The sequence below is a fragment of the Hyperolius riggenbachi genome, chromosome 10, assembly GCF_040937935.1.
Source record: "Hyperolius riggenbachi isolate aHypRig1 chromosome 10, aHypRig1.pri, whole genome shotgun sequence".
In the NCBI taxonomy this organism is placed as follows: Eukaryota; Metazoa; Chordata; class Amphibia; order Anura; family Hyperoliidae; genus Hyperolius; species Hyperolius riggenbachi.
Genome location: NC_090655.1, coordinates 44703605 through 44726074, shown reverse-complemented (window position 1 = coordinate 44726074; position 22470 = coordinate 44703605). Strand labels below are relative to the sequence as shown.

The 22470-nt window shown below is 49.6% G+C and overlaps 1 protein-coding gene and 1 long non-coding RNA gene across 3 annotated transcripts in view; one reads left to right on the top strand and one right to left on the bottom strand.

The window, feature by feature from the left end:
- The window catches only part of LOC137536013 (rap1 GTPase-activating protein 1-like), a 363102-nt gene that overhangs the window by 71608 nt on the left and 269024 nt on the right, over window positions 1-22470 (top strand). The gene's annotated exons all lie outside the window — the stretch shown is intronic.
- Window positions 4459-22470, bottom strand: part of LOC137535671 (uncharacterized) — a 43169-nt gene continuing 25157 nt past the window's right edge. Inside the window, exons 2-3 of the long non-coding RNA XR_011024432.1 lie at window positions 5193-5344; window positions 4459-5008 (exon numbers count right to left, since the gene is read on the bottom strand). This is a non-coding gene — a long non-coding RNA (uncharacterized lncRNA). The remainder of the gene's footprint in view (window positions 5009-5192; window positions 5345-22470) is intronic.

The window sequence follows — 22470 nt, the reverse complement described above, 5'->3', positions numbered from 1 at the left end:
GATCTTTCGATTGGGGACTAGGGCCCCCATGGGCTTGAATGCCAGGTGGGATTTAGCCCTAGTGACTGGTTAATCCCATTTGAACTCCCCTTTTTTGTCTCCATACTACATTTCATCATCTGTCCTGTTTCTGGTCCATATCTGTACCATATGCTTATATATGTGCATAATTTAATTGTGTAAAACAATGTATAATTGGTGATGTGCTCTTATCTCTCAGTGCGTTTGTCTGTTTGTCTTTGGTTTTTATTTTTGTCATTTACCCTTGGGTTTTATTATATTTTAATTTTTTTGCTAAGGTTGGTGGGACAGCCAGTTTGGAGGCTGCGGATCTTTGGGTTGCCACCCATAATGGGTTTGGCCTGTCTGTTGACCCTCCCCTGGTTTTTCCACCATCCTTTATAAGACCCTTGTAGATGCAAGTCATAAATGGCTATGATTAAGAACCGTGCAGGTTCGAAACATGTTAGTCTGAGTGCTTTCATCTGATTTGGATACGTCCTGAATAAATATTGGTTTGTGGAGACACTGTGCGGATTTCGTTTACCTGATCTCTGTAAAAGGCTTGATACACCAAGCAATGCTGCTAAAGCAGCACAGCTTAATGAGAGGAGCATGAGCTCTGTGCACGCTATGTTGCGGTAGTGCAGCCTAGCGTGCGCTGGTAACTTACTTCTAAGTAACGGCCGCTCCCTTGGACACGCCTTGATCACATTCCAGTGGTTTTAACTGCTGTGATCCCCACACTTTCCTTGGCCAAATAGGCTGCATGTCACTTGACAGGCAGCCTATTGGGCCAATCAAAGTGCAGGGATCACGTTCATTAAAGCTACTGGACTCGTAGTTCAGTGGAGCCACTGTTACTAAGGAGCGCAAGTAAATTACCAGCACATGATATGCTGCACTGCCGCAGCATTGTGTGCGCAGAGCTCGCGCTCCTCTCATTAAGCTGTGCTGCTTTAGCAGCACAGCTTCATGAATCAAGCCTAAAGTCTGTTTTTTATTAACAGTCCCTACTTTCAACTCTTTGAATACAAATGCTACTATTACAAGGATGTGAGGATTTATGCATTACTAAAACACTACATTGAGTAAATTGCTAATGGTGATACTATATAGCAGTGCACCCCTTCACTTACACTGGGCTCTATTCACAAAACTTCTCATAAATCACTTATTTATCACCTAATTGATAGAAATTACCTTTCAGCACATTTACAAGCAAAATAATCATCAGAGTAAGTTGTTCCTGATTAACTTCATTTCAATATTATTTTTCTTACCTTAAAGCGGTATAAAACCCTGACATAATATTCAATAAACACAAAAAGACACCAGCTATGGCCTCAATGAACCGCACCACATCAGACATAAATCATGTAGAACAAAGTAACATCCTTTATTTATCAATCCACAAACAATTAAAACATACTTAAAAACAGGTGGGGAAAAGCATGTTAACCCAAATTGTCGGAGAACCGGCAGGAATATAAAATTATATTATATTATTATTATTATTATTATTATATTCCTGCCGGTTCTCCGACAATTTGGGTTAACATGCTTTTCCCCACCTGTTTTTAAGTATGTTTTAATTGTTTGTGGATTGATAAATAAAGGATGTTACTTTGTTCTACATGATTTATGTCTGATGTGGTGCGGTTCATTGAGGCCATAGCTGGTGTCTTTTTGTGTAGCATTGAATTTCATTGGCCATTCTGCACATGTCAGGGTTCCTCATTTACTATAGACAGGACTGTACTAGTATCATGGATGGTGCTCCCCAAATTGTTGTGTTTAGTATAATATTCAATAAAAACATGTTTTCCTACTTTTTATATGCCATACGGTTAGCATATTTGCTTTTGTGCATAAGTATTAGCATTCATTTAGAAAGTATACGTTCCTAAAGTACACTTATTTTACTCTGAGAGCTGACTTTGCATTTTATTTATAACTGCTTTATTCATCCTCTAACTTAATCAGAAAGCATCAGAAAGCATTTATGCTTGTCTGACTTTGTTCAGGGGACCTGGCAGTGTGAGAGAAGGCTTTGTTTACACTTCTCACTTGATACAATTAAACACAAGATAACATTATGTAAAGTTCGGAAGCGGCCTAGCTCTGCTGGCAGGGAAGCTTCTAAAGCCTGTGTTAACCCTTTGAATGCAGTTCTAGTAAAAAAAAATGCTAGTTGTATATAATATGCTGTAAATAATCTATTAGAGCAAAGTAGAAATGCTGGGTTTCATTACGCTTTAATTATATTATATTTTTGCTTTTTGGGAGCTTAAAAATGTAACATTGATGAGATGAAAACAGAGTCAAAAAGGTGAAAAAGATTGTGAATCATGCCCTATGTGTAAGTCACTGCCTATGCATTAGAAATAGGGATTCTTAGTTCACATGTACTGCAATACTTTAGTTAATTCACGGTTAAGTCACAGTGGTCAGTAGATGGTCAATGAGGTGTAAAAAATCCCATCCTTCATGCAAAGGTCATCTAAAGTGGCTTCAGCATGGAATGGGCCAATCAGAATTCCAAGGTGTGTGCCATGTGCATGAAACTGACACATAAGTCACAACGCTGCTGAAAGAAGTCCCACTGCACGGTAGCGTGGTACGATATATAGTGATGCATACAGTGCAATTACAGTACGCTCCACTGGCACTATAAATGCGCACATTTCCCAGTTAACCACCTTGGCGGTAATGACGAGCTCAGCTCGTCCATGACAACTGCGGTCATTTACTCAGGCCCTGGTGGGCCGATTTTCATATTTTTATTTTTAAAACACGCAGCTAGCACTTTGCTAGCTGCGTGTTGTGATCGCTTGCCCCCGATGCGCCGATACCAGCCGCGTTACAGCCCCCCCCCCCTGAGACCCCTTGCGCAGCCTGGCCAATCACCGCCAGGCTGCGCTATGACGTGGATCGGGACTCCCTCCGACGCCATGACATGGATGACGTGAATGACGTCATCCCGATCATTGCCATGGCGACAGGGGAAGCCAAACAGGAAATCCCGTTCTGAACGGGATTTCCTGTTTGCTCTGATCGCCGGAGGGTTGGGGAGGGGTCGGAAGGGCATAGCATAGCATAGCATAGCAGCTATCATGTAGCTAGCGCTGGGCTAGCTACAGGATTTTAAAAAAAAATTTAAAACTGCTGCGCCGCCACCCTGGAGATTTTAATAGAACGCCAGGGTGGTTAATGGGTTGAACCCACCGCACTGCATGCTTGTTTCAGGCGTGTGATCGACACAATGATGCATGAAAGCAGGATGCCAGGCAACAGGTTTTATTTAAAAGGGAATAGATATGGCAGCCTTTCCCTTTTTATTGTTGGTGTCCTTTTAAAGGAACTATAACTGTATTTATTTATGCTTAGCTGGGGCTTTCTCCAGCCACCATGAGGACTGTGGGCTCCCTCGCCGTCCCTTCCGGCCCCTCCGTTCTTGCGCTATGCCTCCCGGTACTCTGGCAGGCCTCTTCTGCACATGCACGGCCGTGCACGCACCTCCTCTTGTCATCCCGCTGCTGGGAACAGTAGGTGTAGAACACGCCCAGGCATGCACGGGAGCGCGGCCGAGCCACACGTGCAGAAACCCACGACTGGCCGGATTACCGGGAGGCAAAGTGTAAAAACGGAGCGGCGGGAGAGGACAGCGAGGAGCCCACAGTCCTCATGGGGCTGGAGGAAGCCCCAGGTACACTTTAAGCTTAGATAGATCTATCTATAGACACAAAAATTAATTTTAACGTATTGCAATACATGTTTAAGCTGACCAACTACGTCAAAGTGATCCCTTGTCTGGTCAGTCCCTGACTACTCTACTCTTCTCTACCAGCATATTGCTACAGATTGCCATAACACATGCTAAGACGTAATAAAGAGTTTTGGTACTTTGGTACTTGCTAGTGTACTGGCAACAGCCCTTGACCTTCACCGGAGCAAGAACACAAACACACACACAATCACAGTGAAAGTGCTGAATCCACTAGCCGAGGCAGTGTAAGGCTGGACAGGCCACACGGCATACACTGTCTCTTGTTGTGAGGCTTTCACAGCACTTTCCTCCATTTATTCTGTACAAGCAGTAGACAAGTAAATATGGGTCTTACATGATAACTGAAGATTCCCTGAAGTCTTGTGCTTTCAGCAGCTATGCTCTGTCTTAATGGTGCTAAGTTGGAACCCTTCTCAGCCCACCACACTGAGCCACTGTGTTGACTTAAGCTAGCCTTGCTAAGCTCATATTGTGAAGAGCGTTGAATGGGCATTTAATTTACTGTAAAGCCCAATCTACACGATACGATTCTTTATACGATTCTATTTACGATCTGATGAAATCCGACCTGTCCGATCAGGATTCGATTTGCCATTGCAAAACAAAGAACAAAGGTTACTTTAGGTTTTTATTATTAGGAGAAGAAAAATATGCAACATTTAACAGAGCATTTGTTGTGCACCAACCTGCATGGCTGTTTTTTCCCGGGCCATAGGCCACATACGCAGAGACTTTGATTTTATGCAGCGCTTTTCTGTGGCCCCCTGGATCACACGCTTAGAGACTTCAATTTCACGCAGCGCTTTTATGCCTCCCCCTGGACCGCATACGTAGCGACTAGGCCATAGGTTGCATACATAGAGAATCATATGCATGGCAGGCCTTTGACCTTAGCGACTGGAGTGGTCGCTCAGAGCGCCGGCTTCTAGGGGGGGCGCACATGATGTGCATTCAACTGGCCCGATACCTGCTGGCTGTGACTGCGGGCTCTGGTTCCATCTGTGGCTGCTGGGAGTGGTAGCTCCGGGCCCCTGGTGCTGCTGGGGGTGATGGGGGCGAAGACTCCAGGAACCTGCTGCTGCCTCTTGCTGAGTCGGTGTGAGCCATGCATGCCAGTAGCGCCGCCACCCCTCGCTCACAGGCGATGGCTGCACACTAATCGACTAATCGGAGAGACCTGCTTGTCACTGCTGACTCCTGGCCATCTTCTGTCCCCAGCTACAAGCAGAAAAGAGGAAGAGGATGAATGGGGGAAAGGGGGGGGGCACCAAAATCTGGTTACGCTCAGGGCGCTGTGAAACCTAAGGCCAGCCCTGATCATATGTGAGGAAAGTGACTAGGTCGATCTCCATATGCTTCTCCAGATGAAATCTAGCACACTCAAGATGGTTGTTGTTCCTACCTGAACGCGCATCATGATCTGTGTGTGCTGATTCAACGGTAAATGGAGCTGTGCACACAGTAATCCATCATTAATGTTGAATTGTAGCTGGAACGCTTCCAGTCTGGGGCCAAGGGTAACATTCATATTAAATCCGTGATCCATGCTCTTCCCTAGAGAAAAATAAATTAGCTTCATTAAATTTCACAGTTATACGTGTGCTCACAGCTGACTATTACATTACATGTATAGGAACAATCTTAGCTATAAGCTTTGATGGACCTCTCATGTTGGGTTGAATACAGCATCCTATATAATAATCTGTGTCCCTGCATCATCCTGTCCCTGTGGCTGTGCATTTGCGTTATGCAGCACGGACAGCCGTTGGGACAGGAGGACAGGGCTAGGGAGCCAGGTGGACGGGTGTGCGTGTATGCGCACTGACTGGCGGCGGTGGTGGCGTGAAGAGACCTAGACCCATTTTTAAACAGGCTTAGGTCAACTAGTATTAGCACACCCGCCACCGGGGGGGACAGCCATCACAACAGTGACGGGCCCTATGTTCTCAGGGAGCTACAGGGGGCCCTGGGCCCCCGGATTTCCGCATAGCTGTCTGAGCAGCAGGAGAGCTGGGGTTGCTGCCTCTGTCCCCAGTCTCTCCAGCGTGGTGCACGGCAGAGAGGAGAGAGCTTCCCTCCTCTCCTCTCTGACACTGAGGGGGAGGGGCTGAGAGGAGACAGCCGAGATCCAGGAGGAGGAAGAAGTTAGAAGGCAAGACAGGCAGCACAGATCAGACTAGGAGAAAGTGCATTGTGTGCAGAGCAGCAGGTATTTTGCACACACACTTGCAGCATGCTGTCTGGTCCTGAGCTGCTGCAGATTCAGTGACAAGCTGTCTCCCTCTCCCCCTTATTTCTCTACCCCAGCCTGAGCAGCTGTGACATCTGAAGCTGCTGAAACAGGGCTGCCTGGCTCTCCACTTGTGTCCTGTTAGCTGCCTGGCTCCTATCACTTGTCTCATCACAGCTCTGCCCTCTCTCACACTTAAGTTTGTTAATCAGGCAGTGTTCCCCTTCTCCTCCCCCCACACAGTCATTTCCCTTCATTCCCTAAGGGCTCTTTCACACTAGAGGCTGCGGTAGAAAAGGCTGAAAGTCAGCCTTTTGCTTAACGCCAATACATAGCGTTTTCAAAGCGTTTTCAAAGCCTTTTGAAAGAGTTTTACAGCCCATATGAAAACGTCCTTTTTTTTTCTTCTATAAAAATAAGTGAACAAGATAGCTGTAAAACGCTTTCAAAACGCTTTGAAAACGCTGAAGTTGGCGTTTTCCATTGACTATCATTGAAACGCCAACAGCCAACTTCGGCTGTTAACAGCCCTGAAAAAGCTCCTGGGAGCGTTGAAACGCAACGCTCCAAAACGCCGAGTTAGATGTGAAAGGTAAAATGAAAGTCTATGGACTTTCTTTTACCTAGCAAAACGCCAACTTCGGCAGTGGCGTTAAAACGCCGAAAAAGTCCTCTGGTGTGAAAGGGCCCTAAAGATAGCGGTACATCTAGCAATGTATGGACAGATTCCACCAAGAGACAAATCTCTCTCTTATCAAATCTGATTAGAGAGAGATCAGTCAGCTGCCCATACACCACAGGACAATTCCCGATCCATTTAATGCTGAAATCGATATGGAATCAGCCTTGTGCCCCCCCTCACTGCCCTGCCGCTGTCCCCCCTAATGTAAATGTCCCCCCAGTGCCCTGTGTACAGTATACATTACCTGTCCGTGGCCTCTGCTTGTCCTCCGTTGCCCCTGGGATATCTCCTCTGCATACATGCGCACCCCACGTGGTTTACTACTAAGGGCGTGTGTGATGTCACATGTGCACTTCTACTAGGAAACAACATGGGGCGTGTGTATGGAGAGGGGAATGCGCTCGGAGCAGCGGAGGGACAATCGTAGGCCACAGACAGGTTAATGTATACTTTACACAGGGCACTAGGGGGACATTCTTCATTAGGGGGGACAGCGCCGGGGGTTTCGATGTTGCACGCCATTCTCGCCACGCACTCAATCGAGCAAGTCGCCCAACATCTTGCAGCATGCACGATCAAGAATGCAACCAATTTTCATGTATGGCCAACCTTTACTCTGCTATTCACACGTGGGGTGTTCATAGTTACATAGTTATTTTTGTTGAAAAAAGACATCCGTCCATCGAGGTTAACCAGTACAAGGTACAACTCCAGCCTGCTCCCTCACATATCCCTGTTGATCCAGAGGAAGGCAAAAAAACCCTTACAAGGCATGGTCCAATTAGCCCCAAAAGGGAAAAATTCCTTCCCGACTCCAGATGGCAATCAGATAAAATCCCTGGATCAACATAATTAGGCAACCTAGTAATTGTAGCCATGGATGTCTTTCAACGCAAGGAAAGTATCTAAGCCCCCTTTAAATACTGGTATAGAGTTTGCCATAACGACTTCCTGTGGCAATGCATTCCACATCTTAATCACTCTTACTGTAAAGTACCCTTTCCTAAAATACATGCGCAGATCATGTGCTGTAGTCCTTTGAGAAGGCCTAGGGACAAAAAGCTCATCCGCCAAGCTATTATATTGCCCTCTGATGTATTTATATTCATCCTGCCATAGTAATGTCCTACCATATTATTATGTTTTGCAGCACATTACAGATTACATAGTCATGTCACTAACTGTCCTCAGAAGAGCTCACAATCTAATCCCTACCATAGTCATAGTATAATGTCCCACCATATTATTATTATGTATTTGTATAGTACTGACATCTTCTGTAGCACTTTACAGAGTACATAGTCATGTCACTGACTGTCCTCAGAGGAGCTCACAATCGAATACCTACCATATGCACCCAATCATAGTCGAGCTGTTTTCATGGGGTTACCGGAGGCACTGGGCCTTGGGTGGTAAAAAGTACAAATCTGGCCCTGCCAACGCACTGGCATTAAAAAGAATACCTTAGTTAAAAATAATATGAAAAAACGGGGGGAGCAGGCATGTGTAGTGGGCTCTCCACATGGCCACCGATCCCCCCCGTTCTTCTCCGTCCCCCTCCGCTAGTCAGTAGCGACTCCCCAAACTCACTCCTGGGTCAGGGTGGTGACAGTGCGTACATCAAAAAAGGGCGTCGGGGAAAAAAGGGCGCGTGGTGTAAACGATAAGCAGTATTATCGTTTATAAAAATATTGTGTAGAATTTCGTTTACAAGTAGTGTTTTAAGAATTTATAAATCATTAAATAATGTGTATGAAATCGGCAATTCTTAAAACGTTAATCTTCCCTGTTTCTAAACTGAAACTTATAATTACATTTGTTAAAAAACAGTATTATTTGTTATGAATAATCTTGATTTATCGTTTATTATAATAAAATGTGAAAATATTGTTTAACAATGATATTCATATAAGTACATTCATAATAACTGTTGATTAGTATTATTAAAATTGTACTAAAACTATACCTAACCCTACTCTCACACAGAACCCTCCCTGTACCTATCCCTAACCCCTAGACCCCTCTGGTGGTGCCTAAACCTAAGACCCCCCTGGTGGTGCCTAAACCTAAGACCCCCCTGGTGGTGCCTAAACCTAAGACCCCCCTGGTGGTGCCTAAACCTAAGACCCCCCTGGTGGTGCCTAAACCTAAGACCCCCCTGGTGGTGCCTAAACCTAAGACCCCCCTGGTGGTGCCTAAACCTAAGACCCCCCTGGGGGTGCCTAAACCTAAGACCCCCCTGGGGGTGCCTAAAACGAAGACCCCCCTGGTGGTGCCTAAAACTAAGACCCCCCTGGTGGTGCCTAAAACTAACCACCCCAAAGCCCTCCCTGTACCTATCCCTAACCACTAGACCCCCTGGGAGTGCCTAAACTTAACACCCCCCTGGTGGTGCCTAAACCTAAGACCCCCCTGGTGGTGCCTAAACCTAAGACCCCCCTGGTGGTGCCTAAACCTAAGACCCCCCTGGTGGTGCCTAAACCTAAGACCCCCCTGGGGGTGCCTAAACCTAAGACCCCCCTGGTGGTGCCTAAACCTACGACCCCCTATGGATAATAATGTTTTACAAACATTAATAAATGAATTTAAATAAAAAATATAAATATTTTTTTGGGATGGATAATAATGTTTTACAAATGTTTTACAAATAGTGATTGTAAAAAATATATTACAATTTACGTTACGTACTGATCGCTTTATTTTGTGAATAATAATGTTTTACAAACAGTAAGGGTTAAAATGTTAAATAATGTTTTAATTAAATAGGATAAATATGTTTAGTTTTTTTATAAACGTTATTCGTCACGGGCTCATTTTCTAAACGTAAATCCCCACAAGCACAGTTATAAAACATTAAAAATCTCCGGGCGCCGTTTGTAAAACGTTATTTATCTCCGGCGCCCTTTTTTCCCTGTTCGGCGCCCATTAAACGATATTTATAATGGAAGTGAATGGGGCGCCCTTTTTGTCCACTTGTCTCATGCGCCCAAATCTCCTGCTTCCGGTGACCGTTTACTGCACAGGCACTGCCCGGTGAAGCGTATCCTTGTATGCGTTCAAGCAGCCAGGTGGGAGTGCTCTGTGCAAGTGCACTATGTAGTTGTGATGTCACAGCTACGTAGTGCGCATGCGCAGAGTGCTCCCACCAACGTAAATGCGTACAAGGATATGCTTCACTGGGCACCACATGCACAGTAAGCCGCCACCACCCGACCCAGAAGTTCGGGGGGTCGCTACTGACTAACGGAGGGGGACAGAGAAGAACGGGGGAAGCGGTGGCCATGAGAAGAGCCCACTACACATGCCTGCTCCCCCCAGTTTCCACTAAGATATCCTTAATCCTATGCTATGAAAGCAGTTACTGGCGGGTACGGGGTTGGGTGGATAGTGGGTGGACGCAGTAGCCAGTGGGTGGGCCGGCGGGCCCAGTCCTGATGATGTGTGAGGGGCCCCAAAATTTATGACGGCAGCCCTGATACTAGGTGACCTAAGCCTGTTTAAAAACGGGCTCTAGGTCTGTGTCGAATTCCCATCCCCATCCCCTCTCCTCCACACCCCTCCCACCTCCCTCTCCTCCACTCCCCTCCCACCTCCCCTCCGCAGTGTCACTGCACATGCGCGCGCCCGGCTGCCCGCTGACCCCCCCCCCCCGCACGCCCGGCCACCCACTGACCCCTCGCACGCCCGGCCGCCCGCTGACCTGCCGCACGCCCGGCCGCCCGCTGACACGCTGCACGCTCGGCTCCCTGGTCCCAGGCTATCCCTGTGTAGCGTTGTCCATGCTGTGCAGTGCGCACATGCGCACAACGGTTCAGCATGGACAACGCTACACAGGGACAGTGCATGGACACAGGGGTTTTATTATAGAGGATTGGACTATCAAAAAGCAAACTACAGGATAGCAACCTTATGTTTGCCAATCATATGCTCTTTTCACCTTAGTAATGTATCAATAATTAGAGATGGCCCGAACCTCCGATTTTTGGTTCGCAAACCGCAGTAGACTTTGCGCAAACTTTTGCGAGCCACAATAGACTTCAATGGGGAGCTGAACTTTGAAAACTAGAAACACTTATGCTGGCCAGAAAAGTGATGGAAAAGATGTTTCAAGGGGTCTAACACTTGGAGGGGGGCATGGCGGAATGGGATAGATGCCAAAAGTCCCGGGGAAAAATCTGAATTTGACGCAAAGCAGCGTTTTAAGGGCAGATATCACATTGAATGCTAAATTGCAGGCCTAAAGTGCTTTAAAATATCTTGCAAGGAGTGTAATTAGAGTACTGCTTCACACTGACACACCAAACTCACTGTGTAACGCACCACAAACAGTTGTTTTTGTAGTGACGGCCGTGCTGGACTGGTGCGCATCATGGCGAGAGTGCAGGCCGTGGCGGTGTTCAAGCCCATATGGTTGCCGGGCTGTGGTAGCTCAATGATAGAACAACAATGACTGTCCAGCTGATCAAATTTGGTCTGTCCACAATGAAGCAATGACCTTATAACCCCCCCGAGACACTCATATAGCTGTCGGTCATTGCTTCGTTGTGATACGCAAGCCCCTTCACCGCAGCAAGGTAATGATCACAAAGGGGAATGGGCACATGTACATGCCTTTTGTTTTGTTGTTGCAGCTGCAGTGCAGCCAGAAAAATTAGGCAGGCATGTACATGCACCAGAAAAGTTGTTATAGCAGCGGCCTTAAAAATTCAGGAATCCACCTGGAGTCCTGGACCCTGTTGGTGGCGGAGAAGGCAGTCAAGCGGCCTGCGGGAAGAGGTGCTGTGTGTGGGTAGCGACTTAGTCTTCGGGCGGGCAGTAGCCCTCCGGGATCCATGCCTCATTCATTTTGATAAGGGTGAGGTACTGAACAATTTTTTACGACATAGGCGACGTCTCTTCTCAGTGACAATGCCTCCAGCTGCGCTAAAGGACGCTTGAGGCAGGGCAAGACAGAAGTTGGATGGCAAATTGGGACAGCTCTGGCCACCAGTCAAGCCTGCGCACCCAGTAGTCCAAGGGTTCATTACTGCTCACAGTGTCTACATCCACACTTAAGGCCAGGTAGTCGGCTACCTGCCGGTCCATGCGTTGGTCGAGGGTGGATCCGGAAGGGCTAAGGTGAGGCGTTTGACTAAAGAATGTCTGCATGTCTGACATCACCATGAGATCGCTGGAGCATCCTGTCCTTGCCTGCGTGGACATGGGAGAAGGATTACTGGCAGTGGTACCTTTATTGCGTTGTGCTGTGACATCACCCTTAAACACATTGTAAAGCATAGTTGCCAGCTTGTTCTGCAAGTGCTGCATCCCTATTGCCTTCAGGTGAGTTGGTAAAATGTCCGTCACTTTGTGCCTCTACCGAGGGTCTAGTAGCGTGGCCACCCAGTAATTGTCATTCCCCTTGATTTTTTTTTATACGGGGGTCCCTCAACAGGCTGGACAGCATGAAAGACGCCATCTGCACAAAGTTGGATCCAGACGTACTATCCATCTCCTCTTGCTCTTCCTCAGTGACGTCAGGTAAGTCCTCCTCCTCTCCCCAGCCACGAACAATACCACAAGAACGTTGAGCAGCACAAGCCCCCTGCGACGCCTGCTGTGGTTGTTCTTCTGCTGCCGCCTCCTCCTCCAAAGAAACACCTTCCTCATCATCCGAGTCTGACTCTTCTTCCCCACACGACTCTACCTCTTACTCCTTCCCCCTGTGTGCTGCCACAGGTGTTGAGGAAACATCTGGTTCTGATGAGAATTGATCCCACAACCCTTCCTCCCATAACTGTTCCTGTTCACGCTCCTCCACAGCTTGATCCACCACTCTACGCACGGCATGCTCCAGGAAGTAAGCGTACGGGATAAGTCGCTGATGGTGTCTTCACTGTGACTCACCAGGTTGGTCACCTACTCAAACGTCCACACGAGCCTGCGTGCATTTTGAATGAATGTCCAGTTGTTGGGCCACAACATCCCCATCTCCCCAGACTGTGTCCTTCTACTGTAGTTGTAGAGGTACCTGGTGACGGCTTTCTCCTGTTCTAGCAGGCGAGAGAACATAAGGAGGGTCGAATTCCAGGGAGTCGAGCTATCGCAAATCAGGTGTCTCACCAGCAACTTGTTTTTCCACTGAATGTCTGCAAAGCATGCCATGACCTGTAAGCAGGGCCGGATTTACAGCTCAGGAGCCTATAGGCACATAAGCTCTGGCGCCCTAAGCTCCGCCCCATAACAGGCCACACCCCCTAATAACACACCCCTTTCCCTAGGTATGGTATAAAGAATGTAGAGAGTAGTCAGTTGGCGGTAGGTAGGTAGGTGTAGAGAGCACTGAGAGGAGTCAGTGGGGGTAGGTAGGTCAGAGAGTGCAGCAGGTAAGTATAGAGAGCACAGAGAGGGGTCAGTGAGGGTAGGTAGGTGTGAGAGCTCAGCAGGTAGGAATAGAGAGTACAGAGAGAAATCAGTGGGGGTGGGTAGGTGGGAGAGCATAGAAGGTAGATATAGAGAGTACAGCGAGCAGTAAGTGGGGATCGGTTGGTAGGTGGGAGAGTGCAGCAGGTAGGTATAGACAGCACAGAGAGCAGTCAGTGGGGTTGGTAGGTGTGAGAGCGCAGTAGGTAGGTATAGAGAGCAGAGAATGATCAGTGTAAGAAGGTAGGTAGGTGAGCACAGCAGGTAGGTATCGAGAGAACAGAGAGCAGTTAGTGGGGGTGGGTAGGTAGGTGGGAGAGCGTAGCAGGTAGGTATAGAGAGCACAGAGAGCAGTCAGTGGGGGTAGGTAGGTGGGAGAGAGCAGCAGGTAGGTATAGAGAGCAGTAAGTCGAGGTTGGTGGGTTAGAGGGTAGAGCAGGTAAAGAAGGGCATTCAGCAAAGGGTTAGAGCGGACCTGAGGGACATTTAAGTGACAAGACAATATACTCTGTACGGCGCTGCGGAAGATGCCGGCGCTACATAAATACTAAAAAATAATTTAAAAAATGAACGATAAGCAACAGCATAATAACCTATAAAGAAAAACATTTCTTTGTAACAGCTGATACAAATCCTTTAATAAATCTGCAGTGTGTCTACTCCCTGCTTTCATGGAAGCAGTCTTATTGTTAACTTCCTGTGCTTTCAAATGAGCTTATCTGCTGTGACAATCAGGTGACACAGGGGGAGATCACATTACAACTTGTGATTAGACACAAGTGAGGGGCAATTAGGCTAACTCTCTAAGTACATACAGGGTGCGTTCCCTATGTTTCATTCTGTCCTGTGAGTTCAGGTCCACTTAGTGGCTTCCCAGGTGTGGGTGTGGGCAGGGCTCTGGGGAGGGGGCGGACTTGGAGCAAGTTTGAAGTCCTTCTTCTCCCAAATATACGGAGTGCCTGGGATGTGGGGGACTCTGGGGAGGCAGAAGAAAGACTCTGATGGCAGCGACCCTCCCTCCCTTCATACCAGTGACAGCGGCGGAGGAAACCCACATCTAGAAGAGCGGCGGCAGCAGGCTGTCTTAGTTACTATTAGCGGCAACCTCCAGTCCTTCTTCAGCAGCGAGCGGCTCCATGAGGTCACCCAGCAGCGCCCCTGCTCCTCTCTATGGTAACACGCAGAGTCGGACGCAGTAACCATGGAGAGGAGCAGGGGGGCGCTGCAGAGTGACGTCATGGAGCCGCTCGCTGCTGAAGAAGGACTGAAGCATGCCGCTAATAGTAACTACGACAGCCTGCCACCACTCTTCTAGATGTGGGTCTCCTCCGCCGCTGCCACTAGTATGAAGGGAGGGAGAAATGGACAGACCACTTGCTACTGTGCTACCCGCCTCTCACAAATGCTCCACCTGTAGGCACGTGCCTACTTTGTTTAATGGTAAATCCGGCCCTGCCTGTAAGACCGCCTGAAATGCCCACACAACTTCCTGGCCTGCTACAGGATGTCCTCTAAGCCTGGGTACTTTGACACAAATCTTTGAATGACTAGATTCAGCACGTGCCATGCAGGCTACATGTGTCCGCTTTCCCAAATTCAAAGCGGAAATGAGATTGCTGCCATTGTCACACACCACGTTGCAGATCTCCAGCTGGTGCAGGGTCAGCCACTGATCCACCTGTTTGTTAAGAGCAGCTAGGAGAGCTGCTCCAGTGTGACTCTCCGCTTTGAGGCAAGACATGTCTAAGATGGCATGACACCGTCGTACCTGGCATGCAGCATAGGCCCTGGGGAGCTGGGGCTGTGTAGCCGGAGATGAGATCACAGCACCAGTAGAGTTGAACTGCCACTTAGCCAAGGAGGAGGAGGATGACGACAGCGAAGAGGATGCGGCAGGAGGCCTGCCTGCAAGCCATGGAGGTGTCACAAGTTGGTCCGCCGCACAGCCATGTACTTCCTGCTTGCCATCGGTCACCAGGTTGACCCAATGGGCTGTGTAAGTAATGTACCTGCCTTGACCGTGCTTGGCAGACCAGGCATCCGTGGTCAGGTGGACCTGTCACAAGCCTGAATAGAGGAACAGGGTTTTGACCACAGTTTGCAATATACAGACACTGAACCAAGGAATATGGTGCAAATATAATGTTTTATTGCAAATGCAGGCATACATGCAAACAGGGGTGAGCCTGGGGTGCCTGGCACCTGGGTGCAAGATTTTCTCTGGCGCCTATGGGAGTGGTTAAATTAACCGCGCCCAACCACATAACCACACCCATGTCCTGCCTAATCACACCCACACCTTCCACCTCTTTACGCATGCGTGTGATACCCCATTCCTACCCCTCTTCCATGGGCTTGCTCCTGGCTGGCTTTGGCTGCCTGCAAGTCTGCTAGTCTCTGGACTGACTCAGGCTGAGAGGCTCTGCGAGTGCGATGCAGTCACACATGCGTATTTATGGCTGCCTGCGGCCACCCTACTCTCGCTCGCTGTCGTCGGCTCCTCCCCCCCCCGCCAAGCCCAAGCGTGAGGTGGGGTGCCTGTATCTTTCCCGTTGCGCCGCGCAGCCTGCCAGTGTTGCCAACCTTTCACGTTATTTTTTACTGACAAATACCTAAAAATTTACTGACAAAAGATTATTTTTACTGACAAAATTTCCCCACTGAATGCACATAAGAGACTGCTTTTCCCCATGTAAATGCACATAACACGAGACTGCTTTTCCCCATGTAAATGCACATAACACGAGACTGCTTTTCCCCATGTAAATGCACATAACAAGAGACTGCTTTTCACCAGCAAATGCACATAACAAGAGACTGCTTTTCACCAGCAAATGCACATAATAAGACAGCTTTTCACCAGAAAATGCACATAATAAGACAGCTTTTCACCAGCAAATGCACATAATAAGACAGCTTTTCACCAGCAAATGCACATAATGACAAACAGCCAGTGTCCCCAGAATATATAGCCAGGGGGTATATGTGCCCAGGATATGTAGCCAGGGGGTATATGTGCCCAGGATATGTAGCCAGGGGGTATATGTGCCCAGGATATGTAACCAGAGGACCTATGTGCCCAGGATATGTAGCCAGAGGACCTATGTGCCCAGGATATGTAGCCAGAGGACCTATGTGCCCAGGATATGTAGCCAGAGGACCTATGTGCCCAGGATATGTAGCCAGAGGACCTATGTGCCCAGGATATGTAGCCAGGGGACCTATGTGCCCAGGATATGTAGCCAGGGGACCTATGTGCCCAGGATATGTAGCCAGGGGACCTATGTGCCCAGGATATGTAGCCAGAGGACCTATGTGCCCAGGATATGTAGCCAGGGGACCTATGTGCCCAGGATATGTAGCCAGGGGACCTATGTGCCCGGGATATGTAGCCAGGGGACCTATGTGCCCGGGATATGTAGCCAGGGGACCTATGTGCCCGGGATATGTAGCCAGGGGACCTATGTGCCCGGGATATGTAGCCAGGGGACCTATGTGCCCGGGATATGTAGCCAGGGGACCTATGTGCCCGGGATATGTAGCCAGGGGACCTATGTGCCCGGGATATGTAGCCAGGGGACCTATGTGCCCGGGATATGTAGCCAGGGGACCTATGTGCCCGGGATATGTAGCCAGGGGACCTATGTGCCCGGGATATGTAGCCAGGGGGTCTATGTGCCCGGGATATGTAGCCAGGGGGTCTATGTGCCCGGGATATGTAGCCAGGGGGTCTATGTGCCCGGGATATGTAGCCAGGGGGTCTATGTGCCCGGGATATGTAGCCAGGGGGTCTATGTGCCCGGGATATGTAGCCAGGGGGTCTATGTGCCCGGGATATGTAGCCAGGGGGTCTATGTGCCCGGGATATGTAGCCAGGGGGTCTATGTGCCCGGGATATGTAGCCAGGGGGTCTATGTGCCCGGGATATGTAGCCAGGGGGTCTATGTGCCCGGGATATGTAGCCAGGGGGTCTATGTGCCGGGGATATGTAGCCAGGGGGTCTATGTGCCCGGGATATGTAGCCAGGGGGTCTATGTGCCCGGGATATGTAGCCAGGGGGTCTATGTGCCCGGGATATGTAGCCAGGGGGTCTATGTGCCCGGGATATGTAGCCAGGGGGTCTATGTGCCCGGGATATGTAGCCAGGGGGTCTATGTGCCCGGGATATGTAGCCAGGGGGTCTATGTGCCCGGGATATGTAGCCAGGGGGTCTATGTGCCCGGGATATGTAGCCAGGGGGTCTATGTGCCCGGGATATGTAGCCAGGGGACCTATGTGCCCGGGATATGTAGCCAGGGGGTCTATGTGCCCGGGATATGTAGCCAGGGGACCTATGTGCCCGGGATATGTAGCCAGGGGACCTATGTGCCCGGGATATGTAGCCAGGGGACCTATGTGCCCGGGATATGTAGCCAGGGGACCTATGTGCCCGGGATATGTAGCCAGGGGGTCTATGTGCCCGGGATATGTAGCCAGGGGGTCTATGTGCCCGGGATATGTAGCCAGGGGGTCTATGTGCCCGGGATATGTAGCCAGGGGGTCTATGTGCCCGGGATATGTAGCCAGGGGGTCTATGTGCCCGGGATATGTAGCCAGGGGGTCTATGTGCCCGGGATATGTAGCCAGGGGGTCTATGTGCCCGGGATATGTAGCCAGGGGGTCTATGTGCCCGGGATATGTAGCCAGGGGGTCTATGTGCCCGGGATATGTAGCCAGGGGGTCTATGTGCCCGGGATATGTAGCCAGGGGGTCTATGTGCCCGGGATATGTAGCCAGGGGGTCTATGTGCCCAGGATATGTAGCCAGGGGGTCTATGTGCCCGGGATATGTAGCCAGGGGGTATTTTTGCCCGGGATATGTAGCCAGGGGGTATTTTTGCCCGGGATATGTAGCCAGGGGGTATTTTTGCCCGGGATATGTAGCCAGGGGGTATATGTGCCCAGGATATGTAGCCAGGGGGTGATATGTGCCCAGGATATGTAGCCAGGGGGTGATATGTGCCCAGGATATGTAGCCAGGGGGTGATATGTGCCCAGGATATGTAGCCAGGGGGTAATATGTGCCCAGGATATGTAGCCAGGGGGTAATATGTGCCCAGGATATATATAGCCAGGGGGTATATGTGATCAGTATATGTAGCCAGGGGGTATATGTTATCAGTATATGTAGCCAGGGGGTATATGTGATCAGTATATGTAGCCAGGGGGTATATGTGACCAGTATATGTAGCCAGGGTGTATAGGGTCCTCGTTTAGGTAGTGAGTGAGAGGAGCGCACCCAACCCTCCCCTCCCGCCGCCGCTGCCGCCGCTCCCCCCTCACCTTGAAGCAGCTTCAGACCTCAATCAGCGGGCGACCCGACCAGTGAGAAGGCGCCGGAGTCCGGACGCACCCGCTCTATATGCGGAAGTGATGTCACTTCCGCATATCAGTGCGGCGTGCTAGGTCCTAGCGCCCGCCCGCCTGATCGAGGTCTGACGCGGCAGCTAGAGAAAGGGAGGGAGGGAGGGAGCGAGGGAGCGAGCGCCGGCGGCCACAGGGGGAGAGCAGCGGCCGGGCGGCGCCTCTCAGAGGCAGGCGCCTGGGTGCCTTGCACCCGCAGCACCCGCCCAGGCTCGGCCCTGCATGCAAACGTAAATGCAATATCATGCAAACCCATGGACAGTACACAATCTATACAAAAACCCCTGGAAAGCAGTGGTAAGTATATACAACACCCTGACTGTCTAAATATATATAGCAAATATATACAGGATAATATACACACAATCGCAGTACAAAAGGGATCAGGCAGAATATCTAAGTCAGCAGGAGAGCAAGGTCAGCAACAGGTTATCAGAGAAGCACGATACTAGGGATTAGGTAAAAGCAAGGTCTCAGACAGAATAAACAGGTTTGGCAACAGGAGGGCATACACAGAAATCAGGGCAAGGAACAGGAATCAGGGTGTCCAGAAACTCAGACCTGGGCGGCGTGGGCGCTTAAAGTTCTGGCAATTAGCAGGGGTAAGAGGTAGTCCATGTGATAGCAAACACAGCATGCAGCTGGTGTTTAGAGTTCCATTAGAGGCCTCTACAGGTCAGACAAAGAACTGCAAGTTCTTACAATGCAAATAACAGGCCCCCTGCTGGTGGATGGTGGAGTTTCAGGACAATGAAAAGTCCTTAGAGACATCTGCTGGTGGAATAATAGAAGTCCATGACAGTCCTGCTCCATGTCGCCACCAGCAGGCAGAAAGCGGTAACACAAGGTTCCTGACAGGACCCTTGACCCAACGCTGTGTGCCAGAGATGACACCACTTGCCTCTCAACTTCACGGTACAGTTTGGGTATCGCCTTTTTAGAGATAGAATTGTGGCCTGGCATCTTCCACTGCGGTGTCCCAATGGCCATAAATTTACGGAAGGCCTCAGAGTCCACCAGCTGGTATCATAACAGCTGGCGAGCTAACAGTTCTGCCAAGCCAGCTGTCAGACGGCGGGCAAGGGGGTGACTGGCCGAAATTGGCTTCTTCCGCTCAAAGATTACTTTCACAGACACCTGGCTGCTGTGGGCAGAGGAGCAGAAACCGCTCAATGGCAGAGGCAAAGTGGAGGAGGGTGGCTGTGAAGGTGCAAGGGAGAAAGCGGCTGAAGATGCTGCACCTGAAGGAGGAAGAGGAGAAGGAGGGTGGCTTTTCTTTCTTTTGTGTGCTGCTTTTCCTCTGGTGCTCTTCCTATTGCAGTTTGTGCCTTTTTCTCCATGTGCCTTCATAAGGCAGTTGTCCCTACGTGGGTGTTTGCCTTTCCACTGCTCAATTTTTGGAGGCAGAGAGAACGGATGGCATTGCTCTGATCTATGGCAAACACATTAAAACAGTTCCAAACCGCTGAGCCCCCCTGGGGTGATGGCGCTGTGGTGGCATCAGCAGCTGACGTTGAAGGGCATGTTGGCTGGCTGTCCATAGGTGGTGATACATGGCGCCGGACACTGCAAACCAGCTGTTTCTGATGACAAGCTCCCCCTGCTTCTTTCAGGAACTCATCTCCTCCTACTCCTCTCTGACTCCCCTCTGAACTGTTCATCTCCTCTATTGGGAACATGCGTGGCATCCGTATCATCGTCATCATCATAATCATCCTGCCCAGCTTCGCTTGCCTCAGACACCTCATAAACTGCACCAACAGCAGGTACTTCATCACCCTCCTCCTCACGTTACGTCCATAGTGTTGCCTAACTCCGACATATGAGGTGGTGTAACTTGCTTAACGCCCTCATCTGGTTGTAACAATAATGGCTGTGCATCAGTGATTTCCACACCAAATAACTCCTGCGAACTATCAAATGTAGTGGATGTGGTACTTGGAGTAGCGCTGGTGGCTGCGGAAGATGAGGTGTTCTGTGTTAAATACTCAACCACGTCCTGACAATCTTGGGAGTTGATGGGACGTGCCTTCTTCTGAGCACTGTACTTTGGTCCAGGGCTGCACAAAATCACATCAGCATGACCTCGCACAGACCTGCCGGGGTGGCCTTCCTCTGGGTCTGCGTCTGCCTCTACCTGTTTTGTCCATATTGGGGGGGGGGGGAGGTTGAAGTGAAAGGTATGCACTGACTTGACTAATACAATGTGCAGTCACACAGGGGCAGTTAACAGGTATGCACGGAGTGGTATATCATACTGCGTGCACTCACGTAGATAGGTAGGTGCACTGAACACAACAGGTAGGTATATGCAGTGATGGGTATTACAAATGTGCACCTGACACACACACACACACACACACATACACACACACACACACACACACACACACACACGTATCAAGCAGGTACAGTGACACTGCGTGCGCTCATGTAGGTAAGTGGGTGCACTGAAGTGAGCAACAGGTAGTAGGTATATGCAATGATAGGTATTACAATGTGCTCCTGTCACACACACGCAGGTACCGGACAGGCACAGTGACACTGTGTGCGCTCACGTAGGTAGGTGGGTGCACTGAACACAACAGGTAGGTATGTGCAGTGATGGATATTATAATGTGCACCTGGCACAGCAGTAATTATACCACCAAGGGGCCAAAGGCCAGCTGCGACTGACTGACAGCGCTGTATATAATGCAAGTGGGCCACACACACACACACACAAAAAAATTCACAAAAACAAGATTAGCTCTCAAAAGAGCTGTTGTGGGGTGCTTTTTTAGCAATAAGAATCAGCAAGGAGCAAGCTAAGAAGCCTACACCTACAAGAGCCTAACTAAGCTTTCCCTATAGGTCTCTGCACAGCAGCTCTCCCTTCTCTAATGCTGGCACACGAGTGAGTGAAAAGCCTGACACTGCCTGCCTTTTATAAGGGGGGGAGTGGCTCTAGGAGGGAGTGTAGCCTGATTGGCATCAATGTGCCTGCTGACTGTGATGTAGAGGGTGAAAGTTGACTTTCATGATGCACTATGCGGGCGAAGCGAACTTCCAGAAAAGTTTGTGGTTCTCCGTGATCGCGAACCCCAGAAGTTCGCCAGGAACCGTTCGGGCCATCTCTATCAATAATTGCAGATAAAGATGGATAAGGGAGCCTAGAGCTACAAAATTACAACATTTTGAGAGTCACAACTGTCATAGACCCATTTACAAACCCCACCTAAAAACAAAGCTATGCAGTCCAACCTATATGCATAGCAACCTGTGACTGTATCTTTAAGGAGTACACTCCATTTGTATAGTGTACAGTAGATACCGATATTGTTCAGTCTGTAGGCTCAAATCGCATGATGAACTTTAATTACTTGGAATCCACCAAAGCTGTGCAGTCGAGAAGTCAGAGAAATTTTTGGGTACCTGGAGTCGGAATCGTTGGTTACATAAACTGAGGAGTCATATGTTTTTTGTACACACTCCTCCATAGCCCTGCAAGGGATGTGGAGTTGGCAGGGGTCGAGTCGGGCGTGAACGCGGGTGGACGAAGTCCACCTGCTTTTTTCAGAGGGTGGACAATGTCCACCCTGGCATGTGTGGAGTGATAGAGCGCAGTGAAGAGGGAGCGTTGGGCACAGCGGTGGAGAAGGGGGGACGTCCCCCCCCCCCCTTTCCTCACCTTGGGGCTCCCCCTTCCTCACTATCCCCTCCAGAACTAAAATTTGTGGGCGGCTGGCAGCGGGCGGGACTTACCTCTGCTTCGTTCTAAGCGCCCGGTAAGTTCTGCGTACCGCTGCTCTGGCCTACACCAGTCCAGACTAGCGGCAATGGAAAGCTCCCTCTCGCGCCGGTACAAGGAAGATGTAAGTCCCGCCGGCACATTTTAGTTTTGAAGGGGAGAACAAGGGAGGGGGATCCCCAAGGTGAGGGAAGGGGGGGGGGGGGGGGACGTCCCCCCTTCTCCACCGCTGTG